At 38.7% G+C, this 25,210-nt stretch overlaps 1 long non-coding RNA gene across 4 annotated transcripts in view; it reads left to right on the top strand.

The window, feature by feature from the left end:
• LOC143676341 (uncharacterized) overlaps positions 1 to 25,210 on the top strand; it is a 136,844-nt gene that overhangs the window by 35,486 nt on the left and 76,148 nt on the right. For 3 of the 4 annotated variants that reach the window (XR_013172018.1, XR_013172017.1, XR_013172019.1), the window contains one exon: positions 460 to 731. This is a non-coding gene — a long non-coding RNA (uncharacterized LOC143676341). Of the gene's footprint in view, positions 1 to 459; positions 732 to 16,030; positions 16,082 to 25,210 lie in introns of those variants that run through there. The other variant, XR_013172020.1, reaches the window with a different exon arrangement.

Here is a 25,210-nt window from a genome sequence, read left to right as displayed (position 1 = left end):
CCTCATAGAGTGACAAGCCTCAGGACACAAAGTCCTAAGGCATACCTTGATCTATTACGTGAGTAACCTATCTATTGAACTTTCTCAACTCAAGGATAAGAGCATGAAATTGCCCAATTTCTCTTCTACAGTGGTTAGGGATTCAAGGAAGATCTTACGCGTTTTTGTGATTTATATTTATGGAAAGTGTGGTCTAGACCAGCCTAAAATGCCAATATCCTATCAAATTCAAAGCTTTCCCCTCCTATTTGGTCAGCTTGGCTACAGGCAGGTGGGTGGTATATGTGCCACCAACAGTCCACAACCTTTGTGAACCTCCTTGGTGGCCTGGGCTTGATGGCCTGGCCTATCTCCCTCCAAGCCCCCTTAACACAAAAGAAAACTGCTGCATTCTTACATCTCAGTCAACTATTCTCCCTGCCCTGCCATTTCTCATGGGTTCTCTTTTCTCCTTTGCAGGTAGGCTCAAGGTAGATCAACAAGTCCACCAACCAAGCAGATTTCTGACCAGGGAATATAGAGACCAGCCTTGCAATTAGCTTCAGGATGTTGATTCTCCTGGACTCTCCTCTTTTCTTAGCTGATGACCTACACCACTCCTTGCCTCTTCCTCTGTTGAGTCTTTCAGTTATTTTTAATAGGCTGAGATGAAGTTGAGGTGCTGAATGTTGGATGGAGATAACAAAATTAGTCCATTGCCTTCTTAATAATAAAACCCAAGGGAGGCCTAAGCCACTGTAGTCAGCTTTCTTCAGAACATAGGATATATAACATCTCATTGTCCTTAGTTTTCAGCTTAAATTAGCAGTTTAAGGTTACATGAAAAAGAACATTCATATTTAAAGTTCTGAAGCATTTCCAGATGGTGGAAATGCAGCTACTCTAAAAGTGAATGAGCAACTGATTGAGGAACAATCCCAGAAACAGATTAGTTGAGAGCAATACTGAAATCCCCTGTCAATCCTTTGTTCACTCATACCTTGTCCTGGCAAAATGGGTATATTTTCCAGAATCCTGAGAAGAGAATCAAAATGAGAAGATATGAAAAAGTTTGCAAACTGGTGAGCAAACTATGTACAACATGGTCACTAATGATTGGAGTTAAAAATAGGCCTCCCTGATTGGCAGGCAGCCAAGATCGGAGTTACCAGGAGTACAATTGGGTTTATTTGAGATTCATTTCTAGTGCATTTGTTCTTTTTCTACATCAGGAGGTATAGTTGGCTTATCTTTTGGTTCTGTATTAGGAGTCTTTCTAATTTTTCTTTTATTCTGATTGGCGACTCTCACCATGGGTCCACTCTCCAGCTGTCTTCTTTTTGTCTGGTATCAGCAAATTCTTATATAAATGGAACATTCTTGTAAGTTGATTAGAGACTTTGTTTAGGAACTAGGTTTCTAAATTGCTGAGGCAGAAGTCTCTGGTCTATTCCCCCACTTCACAAAGGCTAATTGTATATTTATCCTAAGTAAAAAAGAGGTGTCCTTTATTTCATTTGGTTCACTTTGAAAAAAGTAGTTCCTGATAGCAGTGCTTCCTAGAAATGATGGACCCCCAAACAGACATTGTTCACAGGATGTGTGAACTGACAAAACAATCACACATGCCAAATACTTCTTTCCTACAATACGAATCTTCAGAAAAGTCTGTATGTGTATATAAAATAATTAGATTTTTTTCAGTAATCAAACTCAATCAAATGAATTCTCTGTGAACTACTTTTATTCCCACAATGAGAAAAGTGTGTCATATCCTCTGCAAATTTGCATATTTTTCCATAAACCTAAAACCAATCAATTTTGAAGAGTTATGATAATATAAAGAATCTGAGGCAATTACATGTCTTTTAAACAGGGATTCTAAATGCATTTTGCTGCTTGTATTCATGTAGTAAAATAGTCAAAACTTCTTTAACCCTTTTCATGACATCTCAATTAAGCTGTAATGATTGAGGCCCCGGACATTTCTTAAGATTAATGACTGGATGGGAAAGTGGATGGCCTGAGGTGAAGCCAAGGGCCATTAATTCCCTCTGGTCATTAATCCCCCAGGAAATGCCTTAGGCCTGGTTTGATATTAGCATTACAGGCTGCAAATATACTGTTGGATTTCCTGATTGGTTTTAAAATAATTTATTAAGATGTCATATTTTAATTCCGTCCTGTATACCCAAACATTGCCAAATTTCGATTCCTGGTTTTTCTATTCCACAGTGCTGATTGCATTGACATAATAAAAATGGTTTCATTGGTCATGTAGCATATTTTCTTTGAAACAGTCAAAACATGTTAAAGTTGTTTTCAATACTGAAGTCCCAAGTGGCTATTTGTCTATGTGATGTTATTTGCTAGTGGAGAACTTGGTCATGGCAGTAGATGGTATTTTATTCAAGTATGTGTAAAGTGTTTTGGTTATTATCACCTAAATTCATAGAAGGGTTAAACCCTACCCCTAATGTTGTCTGCTGCCCTAATGCATTTAAATATGTCCATACTCTAAGTAGAATATCTGTACCGCAGACTTTTTAAAAAATAATCAAAACTCTGTTGTACAAATAATATTTATGGGAATTGTATGAAACTTGTATGTTGATCCACTCCTCTAGACAAATCTAACAGAACTTGTTTTTGCATCCTATTTCCTCCTTATGAGAGCTAGGGGAGAAATTTCTTTTGGGATGTTATATCAGAAATAGCTGAAATTAAACAAAGAAATCAGTTTCTTTTATCTTGGAGTCACTGAAACTTGCAGCTGAGCTTATTTTACTTGTCTTTTAAGAAGCACAAAACCAAATTTGCAAGCTGCTCTGGGAAAGGTCTTACAGCAGATATTTTGAGTGCAACTAAACTTCATGTCCGATTTTGATTTCTTCTCTTCTATTCTAATTTCTCTTCCTCACTTATTGCTTACCAAGTTCAAAATATGTATTTTTGCCAGGTCCTGCTATTTCTGTTTGGAAAGAAATGAGATGTAAATAATTAATTAATTGAGTAATGGTATTTTATTCAAATAGCTACATTGAGCAACATGCTTTTATCCTCTGCCCAATCCAAACCGTGACTTCTATTCGTCCCTCATATCTAGTCATCTCTTCCCATAAGATGTGTTCAGCTTGCTAAACGACTTCAGGATGCCTGTCAGGACAAATCTGATGGGACTCACCAGTCCCACAACCAGGACTCCCAAGAATTTTCCCAATTTGGTCACCAACTCATTTAGACAAGTATTGTTCTCTACCCAAAGTTGCAGTTAACCTCTGCAAGGCTGTTTTTGTGAAACATTAATGTTCTACATTTTTCAAATGAATCTCCATTAATTTAAGGTTTTTTCTTAGGATATCTACCTTAGATTGTAAATGTCCAAAGATGATGTAGTCTATCTGATAACATACAAAACATCATGTATATATAATTGCTTATTAGATTTTACTGTTATTAAAATTTTCCTGACAGAAAAATGACTCTAATTGGAAGAAAAACAAAGGACTATAGTAAAAAATAAGTTAGATAAGAGTCTAGATCTCCCCAAAACAACAGACTCTTGAGAGAAAATATGCAGAAGCAGGCTTGGCAAAGGGACCTACATTGTCAAGGATAAAAAGGTAGTATCTGTCTGTCTGTCTGTCTATCTAGTTATCTATGTCTATCTGCATATGTGATGATTGCCATGAAATCCTCATGTAGATTGAAGGTCCATGTAGGAACTGCAGCATGAGCTGAGATCTGAGCTGCAAAATGACAACACGGAGGTCCATATTCTGTCCTCAGCTCAACGCCGTGTGTGTGTGTTCCCGAAGCACATGGTATGTGCTGTGTCTGTCTGGCAGAAACATTTGTGCTTAAAATACAGCCTGACAGTTCCCTGCCATCTTGCAAAACAGTGTGGCTTATTTAGAACAAATCTGTCATGACTGACCACAGAAAGATACATGTGTGTTTCTGAGCCGCTCCCTATGAATAGGCAAAAGGACCATCTGGACACGTGGCATTTACACATCTTTGAGCAAAGTTAGCATTCCGCCTCTCAGTAAAATCCATCTCTCAGAGACTCTGTGGGTTTGTGATGCTTCCTGCAGAATGGAGGAGGAAAACAAATGCACTTCAGTAAAACATAAGTATCTTTTTTTTTTCATCTGTCATAGCCACAGTTTGATAGTATCTGTATTTCATTTTCACTTCAGAATATCACAAGAAAGAGAAATGGCAGGAAGCAAGTTGCTTCCACATGGTTGTGAAAGGGAGTTGTTATATTTGGTTGCTCTCTGTGGCACATCTCTGAAATTAAAAAAAAAAAAAAAGACCTAGCTACCATCCTAGTAGTAGAATAAAAATAATATCCTTATCTTTTTGTGAGAAGAATTATTGCTAAAATAATAGCGTGACCATAACGGCATTCCCTCCTTTGTCTAAAAGATCAGTTTGGCTTATAATTCAGACAAAGCATTTATAGTGATGAGTTTATTTTAAATCTGTATTTTATAGGGCGATGTGGAACATTCAAGAAAATGTGAATTAAGACATAGATTTTTATGATTTTGTGATTGAAAGTTATTAAACTTCAAAAGTTATTTTTCATATTAAAGAACGCTACGTCCTTTGCTTGATCATAAAGTAACATGACTTTTTTTCATAAAATTCACTAGAATTTCTCTAGCAAAGCAATCTATTGAAAAGTCCTAGAGTCCTAGAAATAATTTTTTTTCACTCAGAACTTTCACAATTTTCTCTTTATAAAATAGCTTTCAGAGCAAGTGATTTATTATTTAATTATTATTTACTACCATTTATGGAAACATGTCTTTTATCCTTGGATCATGAATAATTTAGAAAAGAGTCAAAACTTAGGTAAATATTACTAATACAAAGGGCAACCAACTATGAACTTATCTTTTTGGTAAAAGGAGGTGTGTGCCTATAAAACATAGAGGATGATCTCAAATTTCCTTCCTATTCTAAAATTTTACATAAAATTCCTTCTCTGAGATTATCTCTTGCAACTTGCAAATTCAGATGGCAATTCCGAAAGAATAGTGCCAAAATGTTTTGGAGAAATGACAATATTGTTAAATTTCATGGAAAGCTTCTTATGAAAGCTCTGATGTGGAAATAAATGATCTTTTTAGGAGATCTCTTATTCAAATTATTGCATGATTGTCTTTTGAAAGACAACCATGTATTCTCACACATGATTACTAAGAAAAATTATTAGTCTCACTACTTTCTAAACACATATTTTACTTAAGCTTCAGTTTTCTTTCCATCAAGTGAAATTCTGAATTGGCTAACCTGCTGCCAAATCTTACCTCTTTTCATTGAAAACAACTTCGCATTTTGATTCCTCTTAGTTTCTGTAGTCTCTACCTTGATCTAGATCAGGGGTTGGAAATTTTTTTTAATGGCCATTAGTATACATTTTAGGTTTTGTGGGCCAAGAGGCAAAATCAAAGCTGTAATTAAATATAATGTAGTATAATGTAAAATAGAATACAGAAAGAAAACTCCTGCCCAGCTGTGCCCTTTTTGCCTGGGGTGGACACAGCTGCTTTGTGACAGCTGCTATAATGAAGACATTCTCAAGGTGAAGATGGGGTGGGGCCTGACCAGTACGTGGGGGGGCGTGACTACCTCATTCAGCTTCACTCTCTGCTCCAGAGACACCTAGATCCAGAGCTGGCTGGAGAAGAGACTGACTGATTGACTAACTCCTGGGCTGAGATTGTACCATTTGGTCCCCAACAGTTACCAGCAGCAGAATACCCATTTGTGTATGTGGTAGCCAGTGCACTGGGCAGCAGCCAGGTGTAACTAGGGCAGAAAAGTTACACGTCCTGCCACTGGCCTCTGCAGCTTTCATGCTAGTCTATGGGTGTAGCACCTGAAGACTGTACAAAAACTGGGATCAGGCCTGATTTGGCCCACAGGACATTGTTTGCCAACCCCTGGTCTAGATCATTTGCCTAAAATGTTGGTACCCCTCCCACAGCAATACCAGGGGTAAATAATTAGGGGGAAAGAACAAGAGTTAAGGGGAGGTTTGCATTTTCTATTTGGTGAGGGTGTGTTTATCAGTTCTTTTTCTCTTGGGAGCAATGAAAATTGTCTAAAATTGAGTGTTTCTAATTGTACGATTAAGTGAGGATAATGTGAGACATGGATTGTTGACTGTGGACATTATCCATGATGCCCAATGGATGGAGGTGGCTGAAGGATACATTGACTAAGAAGTAGAAGGGTGAACTGTGGTATATATATATAATGGAATATTGTGCAGCTACAGAAAGGAATGAAGTTGTGAGGCATGCAAGGAGATGAATGAACCTTGGGAATGTTATGTGGTACAAAATAAGCTGGAAACAAACAAACAAATATTGTATGGTCTCTTTTAGAAAATAATTATAAGAAATTCAGGGCCTAGATTGTAAGATCTGATAGCAGTCACATTTAGTCTGAAGCTGTAAATGTTATTTCTAGATTTTGAGAGACTGTGCTATATATGTATAATCTGCTATCTACCTAGAACTTTGCTGTTCTAGTTTGCTAGCTGCCAGAATGCAATATACCAGAAACAGAATGGGTTTTAAAAAGGGAAATTTAATACGTTGCTAGTTTACAGTTCTAAGGCTGAGAAAATGCCCCAATTAAAACAAGTCTATAGAAATGTCCAATCGAAGGCATCCAGGGAAAGATACTTTGGTTCAAGAAGGCTGATGAAGTTCAGGGTTTCTCTCTCATCAGGAAGGGCGCGTGGCAAACACAGCATCATCTGCTAGCTTCTTCTCCTGGCTTCCTGTTTCATGAAGCTCCCCGGGAGGCATTTTCCTTCTTCATCTCCAAAGGTCGCTGGCTGGCAGACTGTACCTCTCATGGCTATGTCGCTCTGCTCTGCTCTCTCTGAATCTCTTTCATTCTTCAAAATGTTTCCTCTTTTATAGGACTCCAGTAAACCAATCAAGACCCACCCAAATGGGTGGAGACACGCCTCCCCTAATCCAGTTTAACAGCCAGTCTTGATTGGGTTACATCTCCAGGGAGATGATCTAATTACAGATTCAAACATACAGTATTGAATAGGGATTATTCTGCCATTACGAAATGGGATTTTGATTAAAACATGGCTTTTCTAGGGGACATGCATCCTTTCAAACCAGCGCATTTGGCTACCTGTGTGACACCTAAGACTCAGAGTTGGAGCCACATATAACAATTGTTAAAGAAACTGAAAAAGTGATCAGGCTTCAGTAGAGAGAACAAAACCAACTGTGTTGGGACTAAGGTAAATCAGATACAGGGGTAAGGAGGACATTGTGTTTTAGAACTTCACCTACCCAAGGAGACCAAAAGAAGAGTGGTTTAGGTTGTGCAGAGCCTAGATTTTCTGTAGCTCATAATCTAATCCAACCGGTCTGGATAGATCATTTAAATAACCCAGACACTGGGATTCCAGAATGGGAATGAGGGCTTGTAATTCTGTATAGTTTAATGTAACACCCAGATCCATCCCAGAATATGCTGAGAAGATAATTTAAAAGTATTGGCAATTTCCTTTAAGGGATGGGAGAAAAAATATGGAACTAGTAAGCTTTACCACTGGGGAAACTCCTAATATTGGCTCAAACATTAGGGACTCCCGAATCAATAAGCCACACCCTTAATTTTGAGGCTTGCTCTTATGAAGGCTTTTTCTGTAGTTGAGACACTAAGTCTAGCTATAGTTATGCCTAAGAGTTTCTTCTGGAGGACCTCTTTTGTTGCTCAGATGTGGCCTCAGTCTCTCTCTCTCTAAACCCAACTCTGCAAATAAAATCGTTCCCCTCCCCACTACATGGGACATGACATCCAGGGGTGGAAGTCTCCCTGGCAATGTGGGATATGAATCCCAGGGATGAGCCTGGCTCTGGCACTGTAGGATCAACAATGCATTCCTGACCTAGTTTGCTAGCTGCTGGAATGCAACACACGAGAGATGGATTGGCTTTCAATAAAAGGGGATTTATTTAGTTGACATATAGTTCTTCAGAGGAAAGGCAGCTAACTTTCAACCAAGGTTCTTTCTTACATGGAAAGGCACAGGGTGATCTCTGCTGGCCTTCTCTCCAGGCCTCTGAGTTCTAACAACTTTCCCCAGGGTGATTCCTTTCTGCATCTCCAAAGGCCTGGGCTGAGCTGTGAGTGCTGAGATGAGGTATGCTGAGCTGCTGGTTGGGCTGTGCTATGTTGAACTCTCTCATTTAAGCACCAGCCAATTAAATCAAACATCATTCATGGCAGCAGACATGCCTCTTAGCTGACTGCAGGTGTAATCAGCAACAGATGAGGTTCACATGGCTTATGTCCACAGCAACAGAACCTGGCCAAGTTGACAACTGAATCTAACTACCACATGCTCACCCCTTGCCAACTTGGCAACTACATGCATCACCTTAAACAATATTAAAAAAAAAAAAATTCCCTTCTGGCCATGCACCTGTGACTCTCAAAACAAGTTATCTGGTGCCAATATGAAAAGGAGGACATTCACAGGATACAGCTTTTCATTTCCATAGGGAGAAAATGGAAGGAACACAAGGGTTGCAAGACCCCAACAGTTCTGAAATCCTGCAGGGCAAACTCCACCAGATTTCAAAGTCTGAAAGTCATTTATCTGTCAGCTTTAGAAAGTGGCAGTCCCACCCTTTCCAAGGGCCCATGCAGTGGCCTGCCTCTTTCCAAATAAACCTTGGGAAACACTGAGGAGACCACATTTTTCTTGGCCCCACTCTCTCCAGGTATCAGGGCCATACCTAGGCTCTGCCATTTCTGGGGCACACACTCAACCCCTCCATGTGGTGGCAGCCAGGCTCTCCCCAGTCCCCAAGGATCATGCTGTACCTTCTCTAAGGCCTGAGGTGGCACAACTCTTCCACTGCAATGAGGTGAGACTCATCCTCTGCCCTCAGCGCAAACTCACCCTCTCCATGTATATGGATGGGTCCACTCTCCTGGCCGAGATTTCTTGACTTCAGACCTGAGCTTCCATGGTTCTCACTCTGCAAACTCCAATTTATCCCTTTGTGTCCCCCTTTGTCCAGATTGGCAGTGGTTTCATTTACACCAACAGTTTCTTCAAGCACTCCATAACTTCTCCATCATTCTCTTCACAGTTCCTCCAAAATCTTCCTCTTAGCCTTCCAAAAAACCATTCCAACATATCTGGCATTTGCAAACTGTGGCAGCACCCCACTCTCCGATCTGTTGTAGTTTGCTAGCTGTTGGAATGCAACTCACCAGAGATGGATTGGCTTTCAATAAAAGGGATTTTATTTTGTCGACGTATAGTTCTTCAGAGGAAAGGCAGCTAACTTTCAACTGAGGTTCTTTATTATGTGGGAGAGATAGCAGGGCTATCTCTGCTGGACTTCTCTCCAGGCCTCTGGGTTCCAACAACTTTCCCTGGGGTGATTCCTTTCCATATCTCCAAATGACTAGGCTAGCTGCGAGTGCTGATATGAGGTATGCTGAGCTGCTGCTTGGGCTGTGCTATGTTGAACTCTCTCATTTAAGCACCATCCAATTAAATCAAACATCATTCATTGCAGCAGGCACGCCTTTTATCTGACTGCAGGTGTAATCAGCAACAGATGAGGTTCACATGCCATTGGCTCACGTTCACAGCAATATAACTAGGTACCTTCACCTGGCCAAGTTGACAACAGAATCTAACTACTACACTGACCAAAAGAGGGAAAAGAAATGTAACAAAATAAAGTATCAGTGACTAATAGAGTTTAAATAGAGTTGAGAGGCTGTTTTGGAAGTTACTCTTATCCTCGCTTCAGTTAGATATTGCTAATTACCAGGGTTTGCCAAACCCCAATCAAAACCATTTCTCAACCCTAAAGAATACCTAGGGCTTTATCTGAGATTCTACAAAAGTTTCACATACTAAGATAACTTTCCAAAATCCTATAACCTGCAGACAGTTTCCTAGGCCAACTAAGTCCTGAAACCCAGAGCAGTCAACCTCTCCAAGTACATAAATTAGTTCCATCCCCCACCCCATATTATCAACACCCCTTTCAAACATGGAAACATTTGAATGGAAATAGCCCAAATACTCCTAAAGGTTGGAAGAAAGATCAAGGGATAAGGAGGAGTTATAACAGAGAGGATAGGATTTAACAAATGAGCATGGTTGCTGAATCATATTGATATTTCTTTCAGTCTTCAGTGTCTTGGAATAGCTAGAAGGAAAAACCTGGAATTGTAGAACTGTAATCCATACCAAGCTCTGAAATCGGTTCTATGACTATTTGTTACACTGTACTTCAAAATTTATAGCTTTTTTGTATGTGTGTTATATTTCACAACAAAAATGTTTTTAAAAATTCAAAAAAGTTGGCACCTCTCTTCTAAGATTTCTGTTTTCCTAAACCCTGGGAAGGGGCCATTTACCTGAGAAACAGTCTTATCATAGGAAATAGGTAAGAGGCATAGAATGCCTTACAGGCAACCTCAGGAACATGTTTTGGGAGGTAGTTGCTATTGATTTCAATAAAATATTTTTAAGTCTGTCCAAAATTGTTTCTTTAGCAGTGCTTCATGTTCTTTTCTAATTCAGAAGAAAAAATAAAAGAACCCAATGCCTTTCATGAATAGTGAAATCTAAGTAGATCCTTAGGTTTTATATCCCATCTCAGTGGCTGTATAGTGAGCACCTAGGTTCAGAAGGGCTGGGTTGGCAAACTACAGACCATGGGCCAAAGCTCTGCTCGCCTCCACTTTTCTGTTTGGCCCATATCCTAGGTTGCTAGCTGCTGGAATGCGATATACCAGAAACAGAATGGCTTTTAAATGGGATATTTAATAAGCTGCTAGTTTACAGTTCTAAGGCTGAGAAAATGTCTCAATTACAATAAGTCTATAGAAATGTCCAATCTAAGGCATCCATTCAGGGAAAGATACCTTGGTTCAAGAAGGCCGATGAAGTTCAGGGTTTCTCTCTAAAGTGAGAAGGCACATGGCAAACACAGTCAGGGCTTCTCTTTCCGTTGGAAGGGCACATGGCGAATATGGCATTATCTGCTAGCTTTCTCTCCTGGCTTCCTGTTTCATGAAGGTCCCTAGGAGGTGTTTTCCTTCTTCATCTCCAAAGGTCGCTGGCTGGTGGACTCTCTGCTTCATGGTGCTGCAGCATTCTCTGCTCTCTCCAAATCTCACATTCTCCAAAATGTTTCCTCTTTCATAGGACTTCAGAAATTAATCAAGACCCACCCAAATGGGTGGAGACACATCTCCCCTAATCCAGCTTAACAACCACTCTTGATTGGGATGCATCTCCAGGGAGATGATCTAATTACAGATTCAAACATACAGTATTGAATAGGGATTATTCTGCCATTACAAAATGGGATTTTGATTAAAACATAGCTTTTCCAGGGTCCATACATCCTTTCAAACCAACACAGCCCACAAACTAAAAATGAATTTTACAATTTTAAACTGTAAAGAAAAGAATTTACAATTTTAAATTGTAAGGAAAATAAAAGATTTAAAAGAAGAATACTAAAATATGACACAAAAATATGAAATTTAAATTCTGGTGCCCATATAAATAAAGTTTTATTCAAAAACAGCCATGCTTAGTCATTTACATACTGCCTACGGCCACTTTGCGTTAAAATGGAGAAATAAATAGTTGTGACAGAGACCATATGGCATGCAAAGCCTCAACTATTTACTATCTGGCCTTTTATAGAAAATTTGCCCACCACTGGTTTAGAGTATGGGCACTAGAATAAGCCTACCTGTGCTCAAATCCCTCCTCACCATTTTTAGTAGTTGTCTTAAAACAATTTACTTAACCTTTCTTTACCCGAGTTCCTTCCTCTGTGATATAATAGCACAACTAAATTGCTGATGTGAGGAATAAATGTGTTAGTCTTATCTATATAAGCAACTTAGACCAGGGCCAGGCACAAGGTAAAACTCAACAAATATTAGCTCTTTTTATTATGTTCTGAAGCTGAATTTTATTTGCACAAATATGCAAAATAATGAAATAACTATTGTCCTTTCACCTATAAAAAGCAATGTGATGGCAACGATTTTGAATTTTATACATGGAGTGCTTTAGTACTTCATACATCAATGAGAAACAACATATTTATTGAGTGTTCCACACACTTAGTTCGGACTATATATTTTGTACAGAGCAAGGAAGATACAATGACTCCATCTAGAAAGAAGCTGTGAGGTTACTGAGGGAACAAACTTTAAGCACATGAAAATGAAACACCCTCAAAAAGGTTACTTTCTCTACCCAAAACAAAATCCTACCATTTTCCCTACTATTTCCATAGCAACCCAGTATACTGAATTATCTTGATATACACTATTTTTTTGAGCCTGATGATAACAGAAAACCACAACTGATCTTTGGGACCTGCCATTCTTTCCCTTATCAGCATGCATACCACCTATAAACTAAGGTTCTTTAGTCCCACCCATGGGGTAGGCTAAGGTCTAAATGATGAATTGTACATTAGCTGTTTTTCTTCTCACTGACATCAGCAATCATAAACAGACTTGAAATTTCCCAAGGCATTCTAAATAGAAAACATTGCAAAATAAATCGTAAAATTCCTAATTAAGGAGTCTGTTTAAAACTTAAAATTGGTAACTATAGATTGCCCTGATAAGAGAGTCATGTGTCCATTCATTAATTCAACAACTATTTATTGTGTACCTGGGCTGTGAACAAACCAGAGCATGTGCTTTCTAGCAATAAATTATTCTGACCTACTTCCCCCAAAGACTACTCTTTCCAGTTCGAATTGTCCCCATTTGCAGACTAATCTTCCCATACCCTTGTTTTCTTCAACACATTTTCCTCTACAAAAGTTTTTTTATCCTGTCGTGCACCCAACTGAGTGCAAATTCTTTAGTACAGTATTGAGAGTCTTCCATGATCTGACTCTAGACTCTCTATCTCTTGAGATTTCGCTTATTACTGAATTTCCATATTTCCCCCCTTAAAGCAATGTGTTTCAGTCAAATTTACCTACTTTGCATCCTATAATCGGATCTATTGCTTCTCCACCTCAAAGCATAAATGATTCTTCTCTACAAGGAAATGAAAAATGGCTAGTATCCATGGAAAACTCTGTTTTATATGTCTACTACATAGCAAGATGGCAGTGAAAGATGCTCCAGGGTGCCGTTTCCCCACAGAATCTTTGAACAACTAGCAAGAACTGGCAGAACAATCTTCCTAAAAATGTCAGAAAACAGATAAAGGGGTGCAGTAATTGGGCAACTGCCAAATCAAGAAAATAGAGTTTAAAAAAAAATGTAGGAGAAGCTCATGGAGCCTGTCCCCCAGCCTCTCCTCTGCACAGTGTTAAGCCCACCTGCATTTCATTGTGGGTCCTTGGTCCTCTTAAAGAGGAAACAGAGTAACCCTATGTGCATGCTTGCATGCTTAAAGAGGAAACATTAACCCCATGTGCATACTTGTATGCTTGTATGTTAGTTCCAATGTATCTGATAAAAGCATGAAAGATTGAATCAGGAAATTCATCTCTGGCTTGTCCTTGAAGAACCAGTGTAAGATACAGGCTCCAAAAAGGCTCTAGAAAGAACTCTGCACTTCACATTAACTTCAGGCCAATCTTCTGGATAATAGGACTAAACTCTGAAAGAGAGCACCAGCCAAAGCAGAGCCAATTTGCAAAGACAGTGAAAGGGTATTTTGTGCGTTGGTTTGTTTGCTTCAGAAATATTAAAATCATGCAATGTATGTATGCATACAGAAATCCCTCTGTTGTTGATCTAGAAATCAACAACAGAGGGATAGCTGGAAAATATACAAATATGTGGAAATCAATTAACACACTCTTAAGCAACAAATAGGTCAAAGAATAAATATCCTGAAACAAATGCAACAAAAACACAACATACCAAAGTTTATGGTATGCAGAAAGGGCAGTGCCGAGAGGAAAATGTGTAGCTCTAAATGCTTACATTAAAAAAGCTAAAGATCTCAAATCAGAGACCTAACCTCACAAATAGAGGATCTAGAAAAAGAACAAATTAAATCCAAAGCTAGCAGAAGGAAAAAAAACAAAGATTAGAACAAAAATAAATGAAATAGATAATTACAAAAACAATTGTGTAGTTAGATTCAGGTGTCAACTTGGCTAGGTGAAGGTATCTAGTTCTATTGCTGTGGACATAAGCCAATGGCATGTGAACATCATCTGTTGCTGATTACACCGGCAGTCAGCTAAGAGGCATGCCTGCTGCAATGGATGATGTTTGATTTAATTGGCTGGTGCTTAAATGAGAGAGCTTAACATAGCACAGCCCAAGCAGCAGCTCAGCATACCTCATCTCAGCACTCACAGCTCAGCACTGGGATTTGGAAATGTGGAAAGGAATCACCCCAGGAAAGTTGTTAGAACCCAGAGGCCTGGAGAGAAGTCCAGCAGAGATTGCCCTGTACCTTTCCACATAAGAAAGAACTTCAGTTGAAAGTTAGCTGCCTTTCCTCTGAAGAACTATACATTAAATAAATAAATCGCCTTTTATTGAAAGCCAATCCATGTCTGGTGTGTTGCATTCAGGCAGCTAGCAAATTAGAACAACAATAGAGAGAATCAACATATCTAAAAGTTGGTTCTTTGAAAAGATCAATAAACTTGACAAAACTTTAACTAGATGCACAAGAAACAAAAGAGAGGATACAACTAAACTCAGAAATGAAGTGGAGACATGACTATTGACTCCACAGAAATAAAAAGGATTATAAAATGGGTTCTATTCCCATACCATGTGCCCATACCCCCCAAAAAAGGATTATAAGAGGATATTATGAACAACTGTATGTCAAAAAATTAGATAACCTAGATCAGATGACCAAATTCCTACTCTGACTCAAGAAGAAATAGATCTCAACAGACCAATAACAAAAGATTGAATCAGTAATCAAAAACCTCACAATAAAGAAGAGCTCAGGCTGAGACGGCTTCACTTGTGGATTTTGCCAACCCTTCCAAGAATTAGCACCAATCCTGCTCACACTCTTCCAAAAAATTGATGATAACACATCCTAACTCATTCTGTAAGGCCAGAATCATCTTAGATAAAGATACTATAGGAATAGAAAATTACAAATAAATATACCTTATGAACATCGAAGCAAAAATATTCAACAAAATACTAGCAAACTGAATCTGACAGCACATTAAAACAAATATACCCCATTAGACACAATTTTTCAAAATATATACACGATCCCACACACAAGAATCCAAGCATTTGGAAGTGAGAGACCAGTTTCTCTCATCTTTGAATTACTACAGTTCTTAAGTAGTACTTTGTATGTAATTGATACTTAATAAATGTTTGTTGAGAATCCCACATCTTATGCAATTAAAAAATCACCAAAAATGGGGACAGTCCTTATAACAGATATGCATAATGCCACTTAGCACACTTTACATTTAATAGTCAGATCTAAGATTTCAGTTTATGTTTGTATTTTATATTTTCCAATTTTGTTGTTATTTTACTCAAGGAGTAAGAACTGTGCTCAAAACCCAAGATCCCATGCCTGGGTGAGACATGTCATTGGAGGTATCATTACCCACCCACTCTATGCAGTATCTAATTATCCAATACTGTAGCCCCAAGCTGAACTTTATTGCAACCTAATACCAGAGAGGAGTATTTGTGTCTAACTGTTCACCATTTTGGCTACAGCTTACCTTGTTCCTAATTCACTCACCATGTTATGATTTATAGAATAGACCTTAACTCAGTCATATTGATCTGCCTCTTGTGGTTATTATGATGGAGTCAAATTTTACAGCTTTTTTGAGATTAAGATTCTATGTAGCCCTGTTGAGTTTCCAACTAATACCTTCAATGACTTTTTTTTTTCATTGTTTTTGGGTGGAATCACTTTTTATACAATTTTATTGAGATGTAGTCACACAGTATACAACCTTCAATGACTTTTGATTCAATGTGATTTCCTTTGTTTTTATAGCAATGGTCTTACATGTTTGAAAGAAAAATAGAATGCCTGGGGAGCAACACTGTAAGTAAATAAAGGCCCTTATTAGAAATGAAAATAATTATGTCAGTCCAACTTGATACATGAGTTGTACTTCTGAATGTGATCATAATTTATTTTTTTAATGCATTTTTGTTAGCGTGTCCTGGAATTTGCATATAAACAAAAATCTAACACAGAGCTAGGCTTACTTCATTGTTATTTTATTTTAATGAACTATATGAAACTTTCACTGGGGAAAAATATCTCTGCAAATCATCAGCCTCAGAATCAGTTCTCCAAGCCAGCTAGCCTTCTCTAACAATATCTGTTTATTCATTTCTAGAGTGTTAGAGATGTTTAGAGGAGAATCTTCCTCCCATCCCAACTGCTTCATTTCATAATATCTATAGATACCTCTCCTCTTTCATTTCCAAGACTTGACCCTCCTCCTTTCAAAGATTATCCACTCCACCTGTGCACTAAATCTTACTTATTTCTGTTCAGTGTCTCCCTTCTTCAATTATCCCATCTCTGCCATGTCTTCAAACTCTCCTCATCCAGTGACTCTTCCTATTTTGTTTATAAATTTATGTATAGATCTCATTATCTGACAATCTTGCTCTTATACTGTATTGTCTCTTATAGACAGATTCTGCATCTTAACTCCTTTCTATTGCCAGATTCTAAGACAAACTGATCTGACTGCCCTCATTTTTATACATCTTATTAATCCTATGTATACTCACCTAACTTTTATTATGCTCCAGATATTGCCCTCTTGCAGAGTTCAGTCTTGGGTGAGCTCTTCATGATCAAACACAAATAGTTTATCAAACTTTGTCATGCTCCACCTTTCTGGAATTTCTAGAAAGACCTAATTATAACCAATACCTCATCCTTCCTGAAATATCCCATCTTTCCTTTTATAATTTTCTATCTCTTCATTGGTTTCTCTTCAATTAAGATATAATAGACATGAAGTATCTGTGGCAACTTGAAACTATGTACCTCAGCAAAACATGTCCTTAAATTTAATCCATTCCTGTGGGTATGAACTTCATAAATGGGAACTTTTGAAAAGGTACATAAATTAAGGTGTGGCCCAGCTGAATCAGGATGGGTCTTAATCCTATTACTGCAAGACTTCTGGGGAAGGTCACAGAGTAAGAAAGCCACAGGGAACAGCCAGATGCTGGAAGTTAGAACAGAGAAGTAAAAAGTCAGAAGAGACCACCATGTGAATTGCCACATGACAGAAAAACCAAGGATTAAAAAATGACCAGCAACCAGCCCCAAAATGGTCCTCTGGGAGAAAGCACTGCCTTGATGACCACTTGATCCTGGATTTATCTGAGTCCTAATACTGTAAGCCATTATGGGGCATTTGCTTCAGCAAAAAGGAGACAAAAACAGTTTTGGTACCAGTGAAATAAGGTGCTGCTATAGCAAATTACAAAAATTGTAGAAATGGCTTTGGAATTGGATAATGTGTAGAGTCTAGAAGACTGGTGAGGTGCTTGATAATAAAAGTCTAGATTGCCTTGAAGAGACTGTTGGTAGAAGTATGGATGTTAAAGGAACTTAAAATGAACCTTAGAAGGAAATGATGAATGTGTTATGGGAAACTGGAGGTAAGGCAGTCTTTATTATAAAGTACCAGAGCACTTGGAAAAATTATATTCTGATGTTGGATAGAAAGTGGAACTTGTAAGTGAAGAACTTGGATATTTAGCTGAGATGATTTCCAAGCTGTGAGGAAGGATTTCTCCTTGCAGCTTACTGTTAAATAAAAGAGGATAAGTATAAGCTGAGGACTGAACTCTGAAGCACAAAGGAATGGTTTGGAATATTTTGGACCTATCCAAATAGTGTTCTCCAAGCCTAGGACCAGAAGTGACTCTAACAGGGACTTCCTTGAACTTTCAGGAATGAGTCCCCAGAGGACAGTTCTCCATGTGAGGGTTTAACTGAACATGTGCTCATGTCAGTCATTTCAGTGCAATTCAGGGCTGGAAATGCAGTGATGAAGGAAGGATCTGTGGAAAGTTTCATTGTTGAATGATTTAGACCCCTGTGAACTGCATGGAAAGTTGACAATATTTTTGCCAAACTTGTATGATTAAAACCATTGCCAGCCTGGACTGAAGAGGACAGAAAAGGGATAGATGGATGGAAGAATAACTTCAAGAAAGGAACGATGGAAGCCAAGGTCTAGACCAAAGAGATCTCTTTAGGACAAGAGAGCAGTCCCCCTGATACAAGTGGAAAGGGCGGGTTCACCCCTGCATTTGGAGGGGGCAGGCCATCTACGCTAGCACTTGGAGGGGGTGGGCCTTGTGCCCCATTGTTCAGGGGGGTGATTCCATCCCAATACTCAGAAATGGTAAATTCCATGTCCCAGTGTTCGCAGAGAGCCTGACCCCTACCCCTATGCTTAGAGAGGGCAGGGTCTATGTTCCAGCATTTGTAAGAGTTTGGTCACCTTCCTGATGCCTGGAGAGGGTGGAGCCTATGTCCTGGCATTCGTGGGCAGACTGGCTGCAACCTCCATGTTTGAAGATCTCAATGCCAATGTTGGGGAGAGCATGGCCACTGCACAAGCACTTGGAAGGGGAGAAGCTGCCACTCCATCAGGCCTGGAGAACAAAATATCAATACTTGGATGACTTGAAGGCCTTGAAATCTAATGAAATTTGCCCTGCTGGGTTTGGGATTTGTTTGGGACCCATGACCCTTGTTTTCCATCCAATTTCTCCATTCTGGAATGGGAATGTTTATCCTATGCTTTACTCTCCATTGTATATTGGAAGCAGATAAAGTGTTTTCCAGGTTTGATACTTTCACAGTAGGGAATTGTACCCTAGACCACACCCATAACCAATTTTGATTGGACTTTGTGCTTAGCATTGTTACTAACATAACTTTTGGGATATTGTGATAAAATTAATGTATTTTGCAAGTAGGAAGAACATGCTTTTTGAGGGTCCAGAATGCAGGCTGTGGTGTCTTGGGGCTATGTACCCTAGAAAACATACTTAAATTTAATCCATTCCTGCAGGTGTGAATTATCGTAAAAAGGACCTTTTGATGAAGTTACTTGAGTTAAAGTGTGGCACAGCTGAATCAGGATGGACCCTAATCCTACAAATGCAGTCCTTACACGGAAAGTCGCAGAGAGGGAGAAAGTTACAGGAAGCAGCTAGAAGCTGAAAGTCAGTGGAATCTGGAAGAGAAGAAAAAAGCCAGGAGAGGCCACCATATGCTTTGACATGTGACAGAAAAGTTAAGGACCAGGGATGGCCTGCAGCCAGCGCCTGAATGCTGCAGTCTTCTTGGAGAAAGCATTGCCTTGATGACACCTTGATTTTGGACTTATCCTAGCCTCAGAACTGTGAGCCAATACATTCCCATTGTCTAAGTCAACTCATTGCATGGCAGTTGCGTTAGCACCCAGGAAACTAAAACAGTACCCTGACCCATTGCCCTGTATGCTCTAACTATTCTTCCTTATGGTTCTCAACTATTCTCCCAAACCTTTAATTAAAATGTGTTCCCTATTAATACAAAAGAGCTTTTAAGAGAAAAACTAATGATTCCGAATTTCTCCTTTCTTTACTTCCACTCCAGCAATGAGTTTTACTCAGCTTCTAAGTGTCTTTTTTGGACTTGAGAAAAATGAGGAATAAAGGAGATTTGGTATTTCAGGTTCACAATGGAGAGATGTTTTTGAAAAAGCAAAGCAGACAGGGCAGTAGTGAGCCAGAAGCAATTAGGAGCACCCCAAAGCAGGCAGGGATGGCTCAGCCCAGTCTTTGGTTCCAGGCAGCACCACCTGCTCAGACCAGCATGGACAGAAGGGTGACAGCTGGGAGGTCCTCTTGGAGTGCATCTGTGTTGTGTGCACTGGGGCTCAAAGAACAATATCACAAAACAAAAGAAGCAACACTGAAGATACACCCCACTTTTCCAGCACCAAGTAAGCTCAGTGTTCTTTTATAACCAAATTGAAGTGTGAAGGGGGATTGCGAACCCTCAACAATAACTGAGGTTGAATTTCCTGCCAGCCAGAGAGGTAAGAAATTGAAGATTAAATTTCTTTCAGAGAAAGAAATATGTGGAATCTGAGGTCAACATTAATACTCCAAATTTATATCACCTGCTTAGACATCTCTTCTGAATTTCAGTTCTGTTTGCAGATGCTACATTTTCTCTTGAGTGCTTCATTATGACCTCCAAATCAATTTACCTTGCAGTAGGGTTAGAATTAAGGTTATAAATAATCTTGCAAAGAACATGCATATGATGTGTCTTTCCTTTAGATTATTTCCACAAGATAAATTCCCAGATGTAGGCTCACTAGGGCAGGATCAGGACCAGGTGATAGATGGGAATTTAATAGGGGACTTGCTGAGATAAGATGAATTGTTTATTGTATACAGACATCTAAAAGGAGCACAAAAGAAGTCTTTAAGATAAAGATTTATAAATCTATCTGTGCTGCTCTTTCTTCTGTTTTTATACTTATACTTTCTCAGAAACATCAGCCACTTTCTTAGCCCTCTAGCCTTTATGACTTTAGCTCAGGATTGCTCACTTATTGACATTTTGTACCAGATATTCCTTGTTGTGAGAGTACAGTGGTTCTCCTGTGCATTGTAGTATGTCTAATAACATCTCTGATCTCACCCACTAGATGCCAGTAGCAACCATCTTCCGCCCCAATAGCAACCATCAAAAATGTCTCCAGATATTGCCAAATATCCCCTGGGGAGAAAAATTGCCCCATCTGAGAACCATAGCACATTACATTGCAAGTTTCTTGAAGTTGACCATTTTGTCTCAAAATGTATTCTGAAACAGATTTAGATTTAGTCTTTTTGATGTACAGCATTTTGATGCAGCATTTAAAAACTCAGTAAAACTTGTATTAAAAATCTAGATGTGGGGTGCACAGGTCATTCAGTGGTAGAACACTCACCTTGCATGGGGAGACATGGGTTCAATTCCCTGACCATGAACCCCCCAAAAAACAAAACTATGCATATGTGATCTATCCATTCATTGTTTGATGGGCATTTGGGTTACTTCCATCTTTTGGCAATTTTGAATGACACCACTATAAACGTTGGACAATGGAATGTTATTCAGCCATGTTTTGAATGAAATTCTAACACATTCAACCATATGGAAGAACCTTGAAGAACATTATGCTGAGTGAAATAAGCCTGACACAAATGGACAAATACTATGTGCTCTCACTGATATGAAATAATTAGAATAAATAAATTCATAGTGTCAGAATCTAGACTACCAGTAAATAGGGAATGAGTGGGGGTAAGGAATGGGGAGTTAATGCTTAAATTGTAAAGTTTTTATTTCTGTTGATCATGAAGTTTTTGGTAATATATAGTAGTGATAGCAGCAAAACATTATGAATGTAATTAACAGCACTGAATTATATATTTGAATGGGGTTAAAAAGAGAAAGTTTAGGTTGCATGTATGTTATAGAACACAATTTTTTAAAAAAACATAGGCCTATACTAAGTGCTGGTTTGGTGGTAGAATGCTCGCCTTTCATGCAGGAGACCCAGGTTCAATTCCAAGATTATGCACCCCCCCAGAAAAAAACTCACATAAGGCTATATAGCACAGTGAACATTATTATAAACAATGGATTATAGTTAATAGTACAATTATTAAAATGTTATTTTATGAATTATAACAAATACTACACCAATGCAAAGTGTTATTAATACATGTTAAATGGGAGCTCTATATTTTATGCATGATTTTTCTGTAAACCTAAAACTTCTTTAATAGAAAAACACCAAAAATTTAAATGAAGTATTTTTACAGCAGATCTCTTCGCGATATAGCTGAACCTCATTAGAACCATCTAATCCATCTCTAATCTCATTCTTGAGTGTGTTTCAATTTTTCCAAGATGAAGTAACTCTCAGGTATGGTGGAGGATTTAAATATTTGCTGCTCATTACCAACACATGCAAAATGTTTATGATACAATCTTATCAAAATAGTACCTTCAAAATATCCTGTTTTCCTGAACTGTTACTTTTCCTTTCCCTCCTACCTCTCTCCTTCTTCCTTTTTTACCCTCCGTCTCATGCTTACAGATTATTTGGGATGCCCTTTTTAAGTATGCTGGGTAGCCAAGGGTATACTTAAGTCATTAGTTAAAGACACTTAATGCAACCTTAATATGACGCCAAGATGATCGTTAGCAAGAGTGACCCATGGAATGATCTGAGAAGAAGCACAAATAAGCATCTCCTAGTTGAAAATACCAATGGCTAGAAAATTTCTCCAAGGGACTGGAAGATTGATAAGGAAAGTTGATAACAGAATCAGTAAATTACTTTATAGTTTCCAAGGTCACATAGGCTTAAAAAGTTCAAGATAACAAAAATCTCTGAACATAGAATAAAACCCAGAACACAAATTACATATAACCACTGCTAATGAAATAATTTCTGATTCCATGATGGCCCGTTTCTCTCTGTTTTACTTTCCCTAAGGATAAAAGTCTAAGGATAAGAAGGAAAACAGCCTGAATGGATCTGGTATTAAGGATTCTGGCCTCTCTTCAGGTTCTGCTGTAAATTTTTATCAATGTCTGCAAGGCCTGGGCCTTGGATTTGGCACCCTTTTTCCCCCTTCAAATGGTCAGTGAAAGTCACCATCGTTAGCATTAAAGGCAGGGAAGCCCCTAGAAAGAACTCAGCCCATAAATATAACAGTCTAAATGCTAGCCAGGTTTGTGGAGTTTGTCTGCCATGTGTGACTATTTTCAGATTGCATTTTAGCCATTTGTACTAAAATGTATCAGTACGAAAATAACAGAGGTGCTATCCTCCCAGCTGCTCAATCCTCTGACAGAGCTGTTTCTTTTCAGAGGTACTCCGGTAAGAGGCAACTCACCACCTTGGAGAAAACTGGTTTATGTGAGAAGGAAAGAAACTGCAAATATACACATACAAGCACACATGTACATACAAGTGCATTATTACTGGAGAAAAAAAATGCGAGTTGATATAAAGTCCAGTGTAAAGTATTAGATCAAACTGTAGTAGATGAAAAACTGTAAAGGTTTTGAAAATGAATATTACTAAAGTTTTAGCAACAAGACAGGTTTTCTTCCAAGCAAGTACATTACTCTTGCCAAAATTTTAGTAAGAGCATCTCATGCACAGGGACTTGGTTTACCTTATCTTTGAATCCCCAGCACCTATAATAGGGACATGAATAGGAAAGGTATTCAATACACATTTATTAGGTGGAAGACCTTGAATCATTTCCAAATAGATGGGGGTTTTTTTGGTGGGGGGTAATTTTTAATTTTTTTCATCATATAGCTGTGCATTTATCATCACAATCTACTTTTTTTTCTTTCTTGTGAAAAATAACATATATACAAAAAAGCAATAAATTTCAAAGCATATCACAATTAGCTGTAGAACAGATTTCAGAGTTTGGTATAGGTTACAATTCCACATTTTTAGGTTTTTACAACTAGCTGCTCCCAGAAACAGGAGACTAAAAAAATATCAATATGATACAGCAGTCACCCTACCTTCTCTGTATAACTCCACCATCACCTTTGATCCTTCTCCTCCTCTCTAGGGGTATTTGGGCTATGCCCATTCTAAATTTTTCATGTTGGAAGGGGCTGTCGATAATACAGGATAAGAGGATGGAACTAGTTGATATTCTGGAGAAGCTGGCCCTGCATTTCAGGACTTATCTGGTCTAGGGACCTATGCGGAGGTTGTGAGTTTCTGAAAAGTTACCCTAGTGTGTGGAACCTTTGTAGAATCTTATATAACACCCTAGGTGTTCTTTAGGATTGGCAGGAATGGTTTTGGTTGGGGTTTGGCAAGTGGACTAGTCCATAAAACTTGCCGGAATGTGATATACCAGAAATGGAATGACTTTTAAAAACGAGAATTTATCAAGTTGCAAGTTTACAATTCTAAGACCATGAAAATGTCCAAATTAAGGCAAGGCTATAAAAATGTCTAAACAAAGGCATCCAGGGAAACATACCTTGGTTCAAGAAAGCTGATGATGTTCAGGATTTCTCTTTCAGCTGGAAAGGCACACAATCACATCTGCTAGCTGTCTCTCCAGGATTCTTCAATGGCTTCACCAGGGCTCTATCTATTCTGTTGACTTTGTCGGTTCTGGTGGCTCTAAGGATTTTTCCAAAATGGTTCTCTCTTAAAGGGCTCCAGTAAGCAACCCCACCTTGAATGCATGTAGACTTAGCTCCATGGCAACCATCTAATCAAAATTTACCACCCACAATTGGGTTCACATCTCCATGGAAACAATCAAAAAGATCCTACCCAGAAATAGTGAATGAGAATTAAAGGGCAAGGCTTTTCTGGGGTACACAAAAGATTCAGAGTGGCACAGTAAACTATGATAGGTAACAATATCTAACTGAAGCTTGCATTAAGAGTGACCTCCAGAGTAGTCTCTTGACACTATTTGAACTCTCTCAGCCACTGATACTTTGTTTGTTATGCTTCTTTTCCACCTTTTGGTCAGGATGTCATTGTGTATCCCAGGGTGCCACAGACTGGGAGTCATCTCCCATGCCACCATGGAGACTTTCACCCCTAGATATCATGTCCCATGTAAGGGGGGAGAGCAATTATTTCATTTGCAGAGTTGGGCTTTGAGAGAGAGGGGCCACATCTGAGCAACAAAAGAGTTCCTCCAGAAGTGACTCTTAGGCATACCTACAGGTAGGCTAAGCTTTTCCACTATATACATAAGCTTCACAAGAGCAAGCCTCAAGATCAAGGGCTTGGCCTATTGATTTAGGTGTCCCTAATATTTGACACAGTATCAGGGGTTTCCTCAGTGGTAAAGTTTAATAGTTCCATATTTTTTCTCCCATCCCTCAAGGGACTTTGCCAAGGCTTTTGATTATTTAATTAATATACTCTGGGTTGTATCTAGGCATTATATTAAGTTATACAGGATTAAAAGCCTTCATTCTTGTTCTGGGATCCCTGTGTTTGAATTGTTTAATAGATCTATCCAGGCAGGTTGAGTTGTATTAAGTGCTACAGAAAATTTAGGTTCTAGATGAAATAAACCTTTCTTCCTTTGGTCTCAAAGAGCAGATGGAATTCTAAAA

This window comes from Tamandua tetradactyla, chromosome 3 (genome assembly GCF_023851605.1).
Source record: "Tamandua tetradactyla isolate mTamTet1 chromosome 3, mTamTet1.pri, whole genome shotgun sequence".
NCBI classification, from domain to species: Eukaryota; Metazoa; Chordata; class Mammalia; order Pilosa; family Myrmecophagidae; genus Tamandua; species Tamandua tetradactyla.
This window is presented reverse-complemented; position numbering and strand designations above follow the sequence as displayed.